This window comes from Grammomys surdaster, unplaced genomic scaffold, assembly GCF_004785775.1.
Source record: "Grammomys surdaster isolate TR1022 unplaced genomic scaffold, NIH_TR_1.0 126197, whole genome shotgun sequence".
NCBI classification, from domain to species: Eukaryota; Metazoa; Chordata; class Mammalia; order Rodentia; family Muridae; genus Grammomys; species Grammomys surdaster.
Genome location: NW_021621002.1, coordinates 4,301,571 through 4,314,321, shown reverse-complemented (window position 1 = coordinate 4,314,321; position 12,751 = coordinate 4,301,571). Strand labels below are relative to the sequence as shown.

At 41.9% G+C, this 12,751-nt stretch overlaps 1 protein-coding gene and 1 non-coding gene across 2 annotated transcripts in view; both read right to left on the bottom strand.

Moving 5' to 3' along the window:
- The window catches only part of Jazf1 (JAZF zinc finger 1), a 303,749-nt gene that overhangs the window by 248,246 nt on the left and 42,752 nt on the right, over nt 1-12,751 (bottom strand). The gene's annotated exons all lie outside the window — the stretch shown is intronic.
- Nucleotides 1,572-1,707, bottom strand: LOC114613226. The gene has a single exon (XR_003710149.1).

Sequence of the window (12,751 nt, the reverse complement as noted above, 5' to 3'; positions counted from 1 at the left end):
CTACAATAGAGCTCGGTGCTGTTCCCATCCTGCTTCCAGCCACCCACTAGAGGCAGCTGCTCTACTGGCTCTCCATTCAAGTGCTGACCTGCATGGACAACGCCCCCCAGTGTTTCTCCATGCAGATACACGAAGATATGGACACGGTCAAACGGCCTCCTTTCTACATCAAAGGCAGCATCCTATATACTGTGTTTCAGACCTTGCTTTCTTTTTAATGACTCTGCTCGGAGCTCTTCCCAGATCAGTGCATAAAGCATTTCCATGTTCTGTTTAGATTGCCACACAGTGTCCCACTGTATAGCTGGACCATGGTTTACTTATGTATCTCTTCACTAATGGATCCTTGACTCCACTGTTTTCTAGTACAAACAAAGGTCTGGTGGGAAACCTCCTTTGTATACCACTTTATATGCATTCAGATATTTCAACAGGAAAGCCTGTCAGCGCCAGACAGGTCAAAGGGTAACTGCACATATCCTGAGAGGTATGGGCAACTCTGCCTTCACCAGAGCTGAGGCATCTGTGTTCCCACAGAAACACAGTGCAGATGTTCCCCATCAGGCCAATGATACAACTATCCTTCTTTAGAATTTTTCAGATAAAATAAAAAGTGCTAGTCCTTCATAGCTTCAATTCACATTTCTCTGACTTCATGGGTAAACACTTTTAGATTTAAAAGACGGCAGTGCAGTTCTGTGTGGATAACCGGCTCCTGTCCCTGGCCTCTCTTCCTATTGCCTAGGGAAGGGTGCTCACACTCATCTAGAGGTATGTTTTCTACAGACAGATTTTCATATGTTTTGAATGTGTTTATTGTAATTTTTTTTTTACCATGCAAAAACTTTTAAATTGAATCAAATTTATTTATTTATTCCTTTTATGGCTTTTGAATTTTAAGTTCCAGATAAGAATCCCTTACAGTTCAGGACTATAAAGGACATTGCCTGTGTTTTCACAGTTCTTTTGCATTTTAAGGAGGTACAAATACATAGTCATACTTTAAAATCTTTGTTAAAAATCTCAGTGTTGGGCTGAAGGTATAATGTGTGAGGCCCTGGGTATGATCCTAAATGCCAAGCCAGCTACACATAAAAATGTTCTCTTTCTACAAGTACGGTAGATTGGATGTCTTCTATTCTTAGTCTGACTTTTCTCATCTGTTTTTCTTTGTCAGAATTCTTTTGAATAATCATTAGTCATCATATTAAAGGAATATAGCAAGCTGGAGTTTATTTGAACAGTGTGAGACATAGACTCCACCTCTGATATATCCAGGTAAATACTCGTGAGGCCCAAGACCACACACAAAACATGTCCTTGCTAACTGCAGACAGTGACATCAGTTCCCACACGTCATGACTGAAAATAAGATCTCATGAACGCAATTATGTCTGTGTACATGTTTGCGAGTGAGGGGGTCTAATGCTAGAGTGTAGACATGACAGAGGTAAAGACATGCTCTTCAGCTCTTTCTGGGATGGTCACACCATGGGACTCTGTACTCATCCTGTCACCACCACAGCACTGAGCCTTCCTTTATGTCATTCTTGTTCCTCTCCCTCCCATTAGAATGTCTGAGGAAGGAAAATGGCACTCCCTACTCATGGCCGTCCTCATGATAATCCACAATTCTCAACGGCTGATCTTGACCTCAAGCTCTGCCTGAGGAGGAAAGGGATCCCCACAGTTCAGTGGACAAAGGTCCTTAGCATTAAACCTTCAAGCAGAGACACAAATTGTCACTCAGAAGCTTATAATTTGGGAGCATTATATTATTATTATATAATATATTATTATTATTTTATTATTATTCACAATTTACTTAAAGGGGAAGAAATCCATAAAGCCTGGAAAACTGCTCATCAGTGACAGAACTCATCTATATCATGACTGCTACGGTATTAGAATCATGACAAAGAAAGGAACGAGAAAACAGGAAGCTGAATTGGAAAATGCGTCCTCTCATTTGGAAGAGTACAAGGATTTTTTGAGATTTCAGAGATAAGAAAAAGACAGAACGCTATGAATGTTATCATCCTTGCCAATCTTTCCTGCAGTGTTCCAATTTTAGACCAGAATGCATGCTGTAAAACAGGCAAAAACCGGCTGCAAAACATGAGGGTATTTTAAACAAGATGTTGACGTTCTCAATTATTTCCACTCCCCACAGTCTCTTGAAAGTTCAATGATACTAGTAAATTAAACCCCAAGTCTGCAGATTTCTAAGTAACAACATTCCCTGCTTACTTCCTATCTATATGAAACTCAGGGTTTCCCTTAGCCTCCTCTGGCCACTGGGCCCCCAGCCTGGGGAAGCTGGTACATCCATGTAGTGATAAAGTAGAAATACAATCAACAATATCTACAGTACAAAATACAATTACTCAACTACAAACAACTTGGAACTGACTGGTAAGGTCTAGAAGTCATCTGCAAAGCTGTGAGGTGTACCATGATGTAGGAATGTGACGGTTTCCACACAAGCCCCATGTCTCTCTTAATGCTACTCTTCCCTGTGGCCCACATGCAAGAAGGGAGGTGTCATCAAACTTGCGTCCTCCCACTCATACGCACTGAAGCTACAGCCAGTGCTCACCTATGCTGCCTCAGTCTCCTAAACGTGAAAGGACATTGTATTTGTTTCTTTAAGCTTGAAGAAAAGTCAGATGTAACAGAGGTATGCTGTGTACATGTGACCCGTATCTAAGGTCTCATGAAGTCAAAAGTAACAGAGGAATGCTGTGTACATGCAGCTAGAATCTAAGGTTTCATGTTTGTATGTTTTCCCCTGTGGGGTCTGGCAGAACACAGATCCTGTTTAACTAAGTGAAATACATAAACCCTCATGCATCAGGTTAAACACTGCATGCACTGTTCCAGGCAGGCATCCCGCTCTTCACAATTAAATGTATGTCTTTAAACTGTAATCACCCTTCTGTGTTGTGGTCATCTAGAATGGTTGAGTCCAATGACTGAAGAAGCTGTCATAATTTTTCTCCAACCTGGCTTGAGGCCTATAGGTTGGACAGGAGCCAATATTCACATGGAAAGAAAAGGTCTCAAGACCAAAGAATACTTTTGTACTCATGAAAAACTTTGAAATAAAAGGCCTTTAACCTAGCAGCAAGCCACCAAGTAGGGGGATGCTTATTTCTGCTTAATTCAATGAATTATTAAAATCAGGGGGAAATGAAACCATTTTAAGCTCCAATTTTAAACCTGCAGTCAGCATCTTCCTTTGTGAAAGAAATGAAAGTGTGTCTAGCCATGTGAGCCCTTCTGCCAGACTCACGCCTTTCCTCCCCTTCTTCTAGGACAAGACATCTTCCACCTAATCTGCCCACGCAGCCTACCACATCTGGAACATCCTCTGCAACAGCTCATGGGATTATATGACCCTAATTCCAGAACTCACCAGTGACCTGGGTCAGTCTGACAGAAACTGGTGACCCAGACCCAGGGCTAGAGTGCTTTCATGACTCTTCTTCTGCAAATGGGATTGGTTCCTGTGATCATGGTGACATCCAGACAGAGAGCCAGATTTAAGGGGCCCTCTCAAATATTCATGGAAGAAGACACAGGCAGATGGCTGGGCCTAAGATGTTCATGAAGCCTGTCTTCCGTTACCTGTCTCCAGGTCTGAACAGATGAAACACATAGAGTCCCATTTCCTTACAGCAGGCTCATTGCAAGCGTCAGCTGGCCAGCACAGTCTCACAGTGACAGCATTCACTGTGTATTGAATCATGCTTTGACTCAGAAGCCCCTGCGGAGGTATGGAGACAAGTACATCTCCATATGGTCAATCAAGTAAAGTCAGGACAAAGTGGCTCCAGTAACTGTCCCAAAAGGACAAAATAATAAAACTAGGAAGAAGAGTAATAATACTCTTTATGGTCAGATCTGACCTGAACAGAGAAGCCAGTCAGACTTCCTGCTTCCTTTCTGGCCATCTCCACCAATGACCGCCAAGCAACAACTGAACAGAGTGAGTGGGAGTTGGCAACATGTGATATGCCTGCTATTGTTTGATAGTTTCTTCCTAAAATTGTTGATGTTCTAATTCCTGTGCCCCAGAATGTAACCCTGACAGACAGCCTTTCAGAGGTAGTTAAGATTACAGCAGGGCCCTTAGGGTAAGCCCAAATTCAATCTGAATTTCCAGAGCTTGAGTCTTGGGGAGACTACTGGGCTGTGCATGCAGAGAGCAGAGGTGAGAGGACGCGCATCGGGAGCAGCGTGCCCGCAAGCTAGGAGAGTGGCTTCAGAAGGGAGTCTTGGATACCAGGGCAGCCATCACTCATTTAAACGCTGTCCCTGTGCTCTTGAGGGACTAGAATGGGACACTCCCTCTCCCCAGTGCTTACAGTCCTACAAGGCATGGTGATACAGAGGGGGCGAGGCTGGAATTTTACTTCACAGATACTTTCAAATTCTATGTCCTTTGTATTTTATCTTCAGAACCCGAACTCCAAAGATGTGAACCATAAAATACAAAAGCAGGTTCTCCTTTGCCTTCCGGAGCTTGGCTTTGTGTACTACCACTAACTAGGCTGAAGAACCAGCGGTGTCTGTGTGCATCTTCCAAATCAAGCTTCAAACACTGTAAGACCCATGTGAATAGCAACCAATTTTGTCTCTTAATGAGCATTTTAGTCAGATCAATACTACAAAACATCAGACTGTGAAGTGCTGCTACTACTAATTGTAACTTCCCAGTTGACTGTTCAAAAGGGAACAATAGTACCTAAAAGAACATTTATTATTCGGAAGGACAGAGGCTATCATCTAAAATAAAGTCACAAGAATCAAAATGCATTGCATAAAAGACAGAACCTGGTATAGTCTACAAACCATGGGGAGAAAGAGCAACGTAAGAAGCAGCTGGACGCTCAATCAGCTGTCTGTCACTCTCTGAATGCCTAATATTCTAATTATTAGCCTCTATACAGAGAAAGGGCAATCACAGAGCAGGGAAGATTGCTTTAAATTTTTTTTTTGTTACTCACAATTTGGAAAGCCTTCACAAAAATATAACCTAGTACGCACAAGCTATAAAGAAAAAGAATGATCAACAGTTAAAATTCAGTTTTCCAGCCTACGGCATTAAAAAGGAAAAGCTTTGACGTTGTATTGACAGATATGACTAACAATTGTAATCACAGAAATGTGGTAAAACGATAATTTTTCTGTCACCATTTACCAAGGGAGAGAAGTACAGCACAAGTAGCTGAACTCTGAAGTTAAATGAAAGCAGACAGAATCCAATTTTCAATGAAACATGGAGCATTATTAATTGGTTTCTTAGCAACAGCCAGGCTAAAATTACTTAACATGTCTGCTCAATCAGATGCAAATTTGAGTGTTATCCTTTAAATGTTGATTATACTTGGCCTTTTCAGATGCAAATCCAATGTATAAAGTGAAAGTAAATGTTGACAGTGCTTGTACAGAAAGATCCTGATTAACACTATTCTGGTGTGAGCAGCCTCACTGGAGGAGCTGTCTGGTGGCCATCTTGTTTACTGCCATACTTCACCTGTCTTCTCTGTCCTACACCAGGACTGCTTTCAATCCAGAGGAAGCATTTTGGACAGCTAACTACATGACACTACTGGGCACTGCTGAGTCTCACAGAGACTCCATGGGAGATGGATAATGCTGTCAGGCTGCCATCCCATTTCAGGTCCACTGTGTAGAGCCCAGGGATCTCAGCACCTTCTTCTCTTCCTTTCTCCCCTTTAAGTTTTTTATCACTGCAGAGTTCGAGAGGATGTTCTTTACTCTTGTCTTCTTTGGCTTGCTGGTTTCCCAAATAAATATTTTTACTTGCCACAATAAGAGAACCCTGAGTCACTGGGTCTTCTGAGTGTCAAGCAGGCAGATCTGGGTTTGTCTATAGATGTACCCCATTCACAGAACTCCCAGCCCCTCAGAACTCCTATAAACGGTGGCATTTTGCTCACTTTCACTTATTCATGCAACAAATGTTTGCTGCACACTTACTGTTTGCTAGACAATGACCTAGGTGCCAGACACAGTAGTCAGAAAACGTCCCTACTGTCACCCCATTACAAGCAAATGCATACATAATACAAAGAAGTAATGTAAGACAGGGGTGGAGGTGGGGCTCACGGGCCACTTGAGATGGAGGTACCCGTCACACAGACTTTAAACACAAAAGAGCAAGGCAGGCATAGGTGGAGATAGCAAATCTACACCCAACATAAGAAACAGCACAGAGCAGCAGAGGCCAGAGTGTGAGGAACAGAAAGGGGAAGGTGATGATACAAGAACAATCGAGCACTCTGAGGTTAGTCAGACCAGACCACTGTCAAGCTCCTCCCTCTGGATGTACTGCAAGATTGTAAGACGAAGCAAAGGTCTGCTGCACAAGAGAAGATAAAGGCAGGGGTCCTCATGGGGGTGAGTAGATGTAGCTAACTCCAAAGGTTCTTTCATTTTCAGGTCAAAGTCCAATGTTCTTTGATTGGAAAATCTTCCTGGCCAAATGGAATCCAGTCTTGAACTGACTGCTCCCAAAAGGAGGTAAAATGTATTTCCCACCCAAAGCTCCTTTGCCTGTGACCTTCCAAAGGTTGGGATTAATGAAGAGATTAATTGTTCAAAACACTGAGTCAACGCTCTAGGATATCCTAAGCAGCGATCAGCAACTTAGGGCATATATTAGAGAAAGTCTGGGAGCTGACAGCTGCATAGCAGATTGGAGATCTCACACTGACGCTTCGAGAGCTCGGCCACGGGCAGGTGGACAGACGGACAGACGGACAGACGGACAGATGGGCAGATCCTTCCTGGAAGCACAACACTTGACCTAAGTCAAGCCTTAGGATCCTGAAGTCTCTAAGGACATAATTGAAAGTGCCCTTTACCAAAATGTGACCCCTCAGGATAGGGTGGCACCGGCCGCTTGTCGGAGGCACACAATTGCAAGGAACTTAGGGACCTAGGAGGACCAAGGTTGGAAGCAATAATGCTAGTGAGATTTGTAAGAGGAGAGTTTTGAGATTCTAGGAGGTGACACAGCATCTCTCCAGGTTTGCCCTATGAAACTCTATGTTAATCTTACAGAGAAATTCCACTGACTCTTAACTTACTCTGAGGATCTAAGGCAGTGGTTCTTAGCCTTCCTAATGCTGTAACCCTTTAATACAGTTCCTCATGCTGTGGTGACCCTTGGCCATAACATTATTTTACAACTGTAATTTTGCTACTATTATGAATCATAATGTAAATATGATATGTAGGACATCTGATTTGTGACCCCTGTGAAAAGGGTAATGAGACCCTCAAAGGGGTTAAAACACAGGTTGAAAACTACTGTTCTAAATAACAGTACCAGAAAGGTGCCAGAGTTCTCAGTACATGGTTCCTGGACCAGAGGCACCAGCAGTCCCAGAGAACTGTTAGAAAGTACAGCATGTTCACAGGTCTGGCCCCAGACTTAGGAAACTCAAATTTTGGCAATAGAGTCAAAAATCTGTTTTTTGACAAGCCCTTCAGGTGCTTCTGTTCAATCTGAAAACTGCCTGCCATTATAGGCTAGCTCAGTAAGATGGTGTGTCTCTGATTTTAAACCTAGCACCAGTTTGCTGCAAAGTTTAATCAACAGGAAACCAAAGATTGAAGAGTGCCTTCCACATTATGGCTTGCATTCAAACTGTCTGAATTCCTTGACACAATGACCTTTTCAAAAGAACCAATCTCGGAACACAAGATGCTGAGTCACTAACTTCTTTGGATAACTTATCAGTTTAAGTAGAGGTTATTCTTTGAAAACTCAGGTTGAAGCAAGCCTCTGAGAAGAATCACTAAGTCCTCTGTTCTGATCCAAGGCTGTTTTCCATGAGCCTTCTGCCAGGACTGCTGGATTCCATCTGGAAGAGCAGAGCTTCCTGGGCTGGAGAGAGGACAGATTCATACAGCAGGGCCTCTGTACAGAGTCCCTGAGTATTCACTGAGTATGTGACTTCTGGCCAACATCTGAGAGAACCAGAGACTCACTTGTGTGTCAGTATTTCTGACAATAACGGGATGTGATACAGATACACAGTTGTTACAAACCTTTAAAACAAACAGGAAACCTAGAAGATGCTTCAGCCCTTACAGAGGATGGAAAAGCTCAGATCAAAGGGTGACTCTCAAATGGCAATGTCTACTAAAAATGCAGAGTTGGGGGGGTCTCAATGTGAAGCACTTTGATTGAGTTGGTGCGGGAGGAGGGGCAAGAATGTGCTTTTTAAATTATGCTTAAGAGATTAAAAATCTGTATTTAAGTTATCAACACTGTTCCTTCAGCAGTTCACTGTTCAGGAGCTTTGCTAGAGGGTAATGAAATGTTTTTGTTTGGTTGGTTTTTTTGTTTTTTTGGGGGGGGAAATGAATCAATACGGTAGCAAAAAGAACAAATTCCCCATTCTCTGAATGCATGCCAAAGCAGTCTTCATTAAACTAACAGTTAACCTTTTCTCAATACACAAGTTAAGCATGATCACTGTAAAAAAATCAAAAAAGAATGTAAAGACATAGAATATAAAAGACCCACCACTTGGTACATTATATTTTCTAGAGAACATGCTGGCCCTAACACACACACACACACACACACACACACACACACACGGAACAGAATTTAGAAAAAAAAGTATATAGAGTTATTATGTGCTTTTTTAATTGTTAACATTACCAACTATCACTCCTTGAGTCTTTTAGATATAAATGACAGAATGATAAAAACTTTAAAATTAAGAAATCAAAATTCTATTTATATAGCTAGCATATAAGTACAAATATTTATGCCATTTGTAGGAGTATGCTAAAAATCTGTTTTTTAATAAAGCAATTTGGTGCTTATAAATTTTAGATACTTTTACTAGTTGAGTGAATGAATGCATGCACATAGAGGCCGACACCTAGAGAATAAATTGATGTGAGTTTTGGCATTTGTGAAACTTACTAGACCAAAGTTTTCTCATTAAATCCAAAGGGAACCAAAAGACCACCGCAATGAACCAGACTCACCCCTACCTGTTTAACATGCCCATAGAGTCTATAAACAAATTCTTTCAGCCAGAAAGTAGCCAAAAAATAAGTGAATTTTACAAAACACATTCACCACAACCTGAGAGCTGAATTCTTGGAGATTTATAAATGAGGCACAAACTGTGTGAGTTTAGTTACTGCCTACCTACATCCATATTCCAAAGCTTGCAATGGCTTCAACATTTAGCTGTTGCTGGAACACAAGATGCTAAGGGACAAACTGTGCTTATTAAGGGTTTGGTTAGGGCCAAATCCAGCAGGACCTGAATGAAGTCTATGCATTCTCTAAAGCAGGACTCGGGTGTCATCACAAGTCATCGTGGTAGAGTGGTCTCTGAAAATGGATCTCACTCTCCCCTCCTCTGTGTGTTTGTCTTTCACAGTACCCCTGTGCTCATAAACACAAGAGAGGACAGAGAATATCAAATACATGATGTTAGCTAAAGAACTGAGATAAATGACTGTCAGGAATAGTGAAGCTAGGTACTCTGGAAATTTGTCCTTTGAGAGTGACAGGACATAGTCCCATAGAGGGCTCAGCATAACCCTTACCTGGTGAGCTCTTTAGAAACAAAGACTCCTAGTTCTCAAATCAAACAGTGGTTAAGTTTTTCATTTAAATCCATACAAAAATTTCAAAGCCTATCATGGTAGTCTCTAGGTCCAATTGTTTGGGGTCTAAAAACTATTCATCAGTTACGGTAAGACTGGGAACCTTCAGTACAGCACCACAGTGCTGTATGTCAGTAATGTATAGACTTATAAAGACAGAGGGCTCTTAAAAATCTCACCCTCTGCTTTGGCTAGAACCTTTCTAAATGAGTCCACCTGAATATGCACAACGGACTCTCTGAGACTACAGTAACCAAGATTAGAGAAATAAATGAGTCTCAATCTCGTCCCCAAACACTTCACCTTCTCTCTTTATATAAGAGTATATGGAGTATATAATCACTAAAATCTTTAAGAAGTTCCTTAAAAATTATACATATCATCATCTCTTTCCTTTTTCCCTATAGACAACAAGCAAGACAGGTAGACATTTGGTCCCTAAACTAGATATGACTTTTAACATGGAAAATGTCAATGCACAGATCTTCTTATTCATAGCACTAACCTCTCAAACCTGGGACATTTGGGACAGATATTGATACAAAGAACATTGATAAGACACCTTTGATCATACTGCTCCTGTGATTAGTAGCTTCCTGGCTAAAACATTTCTTCCTTGGAATCCCGTGGAGAATATATATAATTTTCCTTGCATAGATGATGAAACTGAATGTAAAAACAAGTGAGTTACTGGCCACCTGATTAGCATTAGAGAATCCTAATTAGGGTAAGCAGTACGTGGTGGTCTTGGCTGGAAAGGCAGAAATGGATTCATTAGGGAGAAGGAGGCAAGGCCCAGCTCATTTATATGGACCACAACATGAAATCAAGTGTTCCAGAACCAGAACTCATTAAAGAGTGCAGAGGGAGAAAAGTGAGCAGAGACTGTTTTGCTTAGAAGCTTAGAGACAGTTGGAAACAAAGTATCAGGATACCCACAGTTTAAGGGAAACCAGAACTACCCATAAAGATTTCAAAGGAGTCAACTTCAAGGACGGGGAAGGATTCGTGAGGGTGGTGAGGAGAGGATTAAGTGGAAGTTATAAAGTGAAATTAGTGCAAAGGCAGTCTGAGCTACACATCAGGAAGCAATTTCCAGCTCTAATTTTCATTAGGAGCACAGAATGATCTGTGCAGTGATGACCCTTCATCAGGACCATTATTTGAAATTACTGGCACTCATATGCATAAACAGAGTGGAAATTAAATATAGACGTGGAAGAGAGAGCACTGTGACCATTTTTTTTTTAATCTTCCAACTACATTTTCCAAAATAAAATACCCCAGTATAGTAAGCTTTCAATTTACAGTATTCAATTACAATAAATATATTTGGGGAACCACTTCTGGCTTCCATACTCACCCCTCCACATCTCTGAGCCCTTCCTGCTTTCTGCTCGGTGCTACACAACTCTGCACTCTGTTGCAAGGAGAACTTTCAGGAGAATCTGTGAGTGGAGGGAAGGAAGTGGCCACGGCCACTACTTCCACTAAAAGACCAAACTCCCAAGCCAACAAGTGGCTTTCCCCTTCCCCAAAGAGACCCTCCCCCTAACACTGTAAAGGCTTTGTTGTCTCTGTTTTGTCATCCTACAGAAGAAGATTCATTTGTTCTATAATCATCCTTCAAAGACGCAAATTCTTTTCTGTGTCAGCCAGATTCTATCAGTAATTTATACTATGAACCAGACTGGCTTTCTAACTTCCTATTTTAACTGTCTTGAAGAAATCCGAGTTTTTAAACTATGTAGTGGGAAAAGAATGGTGGGAGCCTAAAGGAGTAAGACGCCACCTGGCTGTGAGTTGACCTTGTGCCTTCGATAGAGACAAGAGAGGAGAAACAGGGACACATGCTGTGTTTGCTTCTTCAAGTCTAGCAGGTAGACTCTAAAGAAAACAAGGTTTCATTACTCACAGGATTTCAGGACCCAGAATTTAACCCAATGCTAACACTTTAGTTGACCTTACTGTTGACATAGACAGCTTTTTGAAGAGGGGGTAAGGCCAGGAACCTATGGGAATAACTCCCTTTTGTAGCCAGCTAGGTTCCCCTCTAACCTGACAGGGACCTTAATTCCTTGACCAAGCACTTGTTCCTACCTTAGGCCTCTGCACTCATGTCTTCCCTTGCACACAACAGTCTTCTTCCAGAGAGTCCTTCCTATCTGGTCTTAGAATAAATGTCACCTCTTCAGATGGGCCTTCACTGAGCTAAACCAAGGCTGCCCACTTGCTACTTAAAAACACACAATTAATTTCCGTGTTTTTTCCTTCTTTTTTTCCTTCCTTCCTTCCTTCCTTCCTTCCTTCCTTCCTTCCTTCCTTCCTTCCTTCCTTCTTTTTACAGCACTTAAAGGCCTACCGAGAATGCTATTTGTGATTCATCTGTGCCCCTTACTAAAATCCAGATATTATAAAAGTAGGGTACAGTCTTAGGGTGATTGCAGTCTACCCTCTGTGTGAACAGTCCCTGGACATGATGAGTTATCCTGGTCACTGGTTATTCCACCTGGAAAACCATGTAGGACATCACTTCCTTTGTAGCTTGGAGATATCTCCAATATGAACAGCACAAAGGGAGAGACAATAAAAATCTCCAACCTGATATCTACGGCTCTAATTCCCAAGATGGGCCTCTTGTTATTATTCTCAGCTTACCAGTACTTCCATTCTCAAAGTCCACCACAGAGAAGCCACACGAAGTGATTATTTTTGCCCAAATGTGCTCACGTAGTCAGCTGAAAACATGCCCCGCAGTGACAACACAGACTGCACTGCCCAGGGTCCTCGAGTCTCTGTGTGCATGCATGTGATTTGTGATTACAACATATTTTCCAATCCATCTTATACCAACTGTTCTTGTTGTTGTTGGTGGTGTTGAGTCAGATTTTCTGTTTGCATCCGGGGCTGTCCTGAAACTCATTAGGAAGAGCAGGCCAGTCTCAAACTCCAGGGACCCCCTGCCTCTGCCTCCTGAATGTTGGGATTAAAGGCGTGCATCACCATGCCTGGCTGTCTTCTATTTTGTATCATACTTATCTATATTTAAATTGTCTCTTTTGGTTCTTTGTGG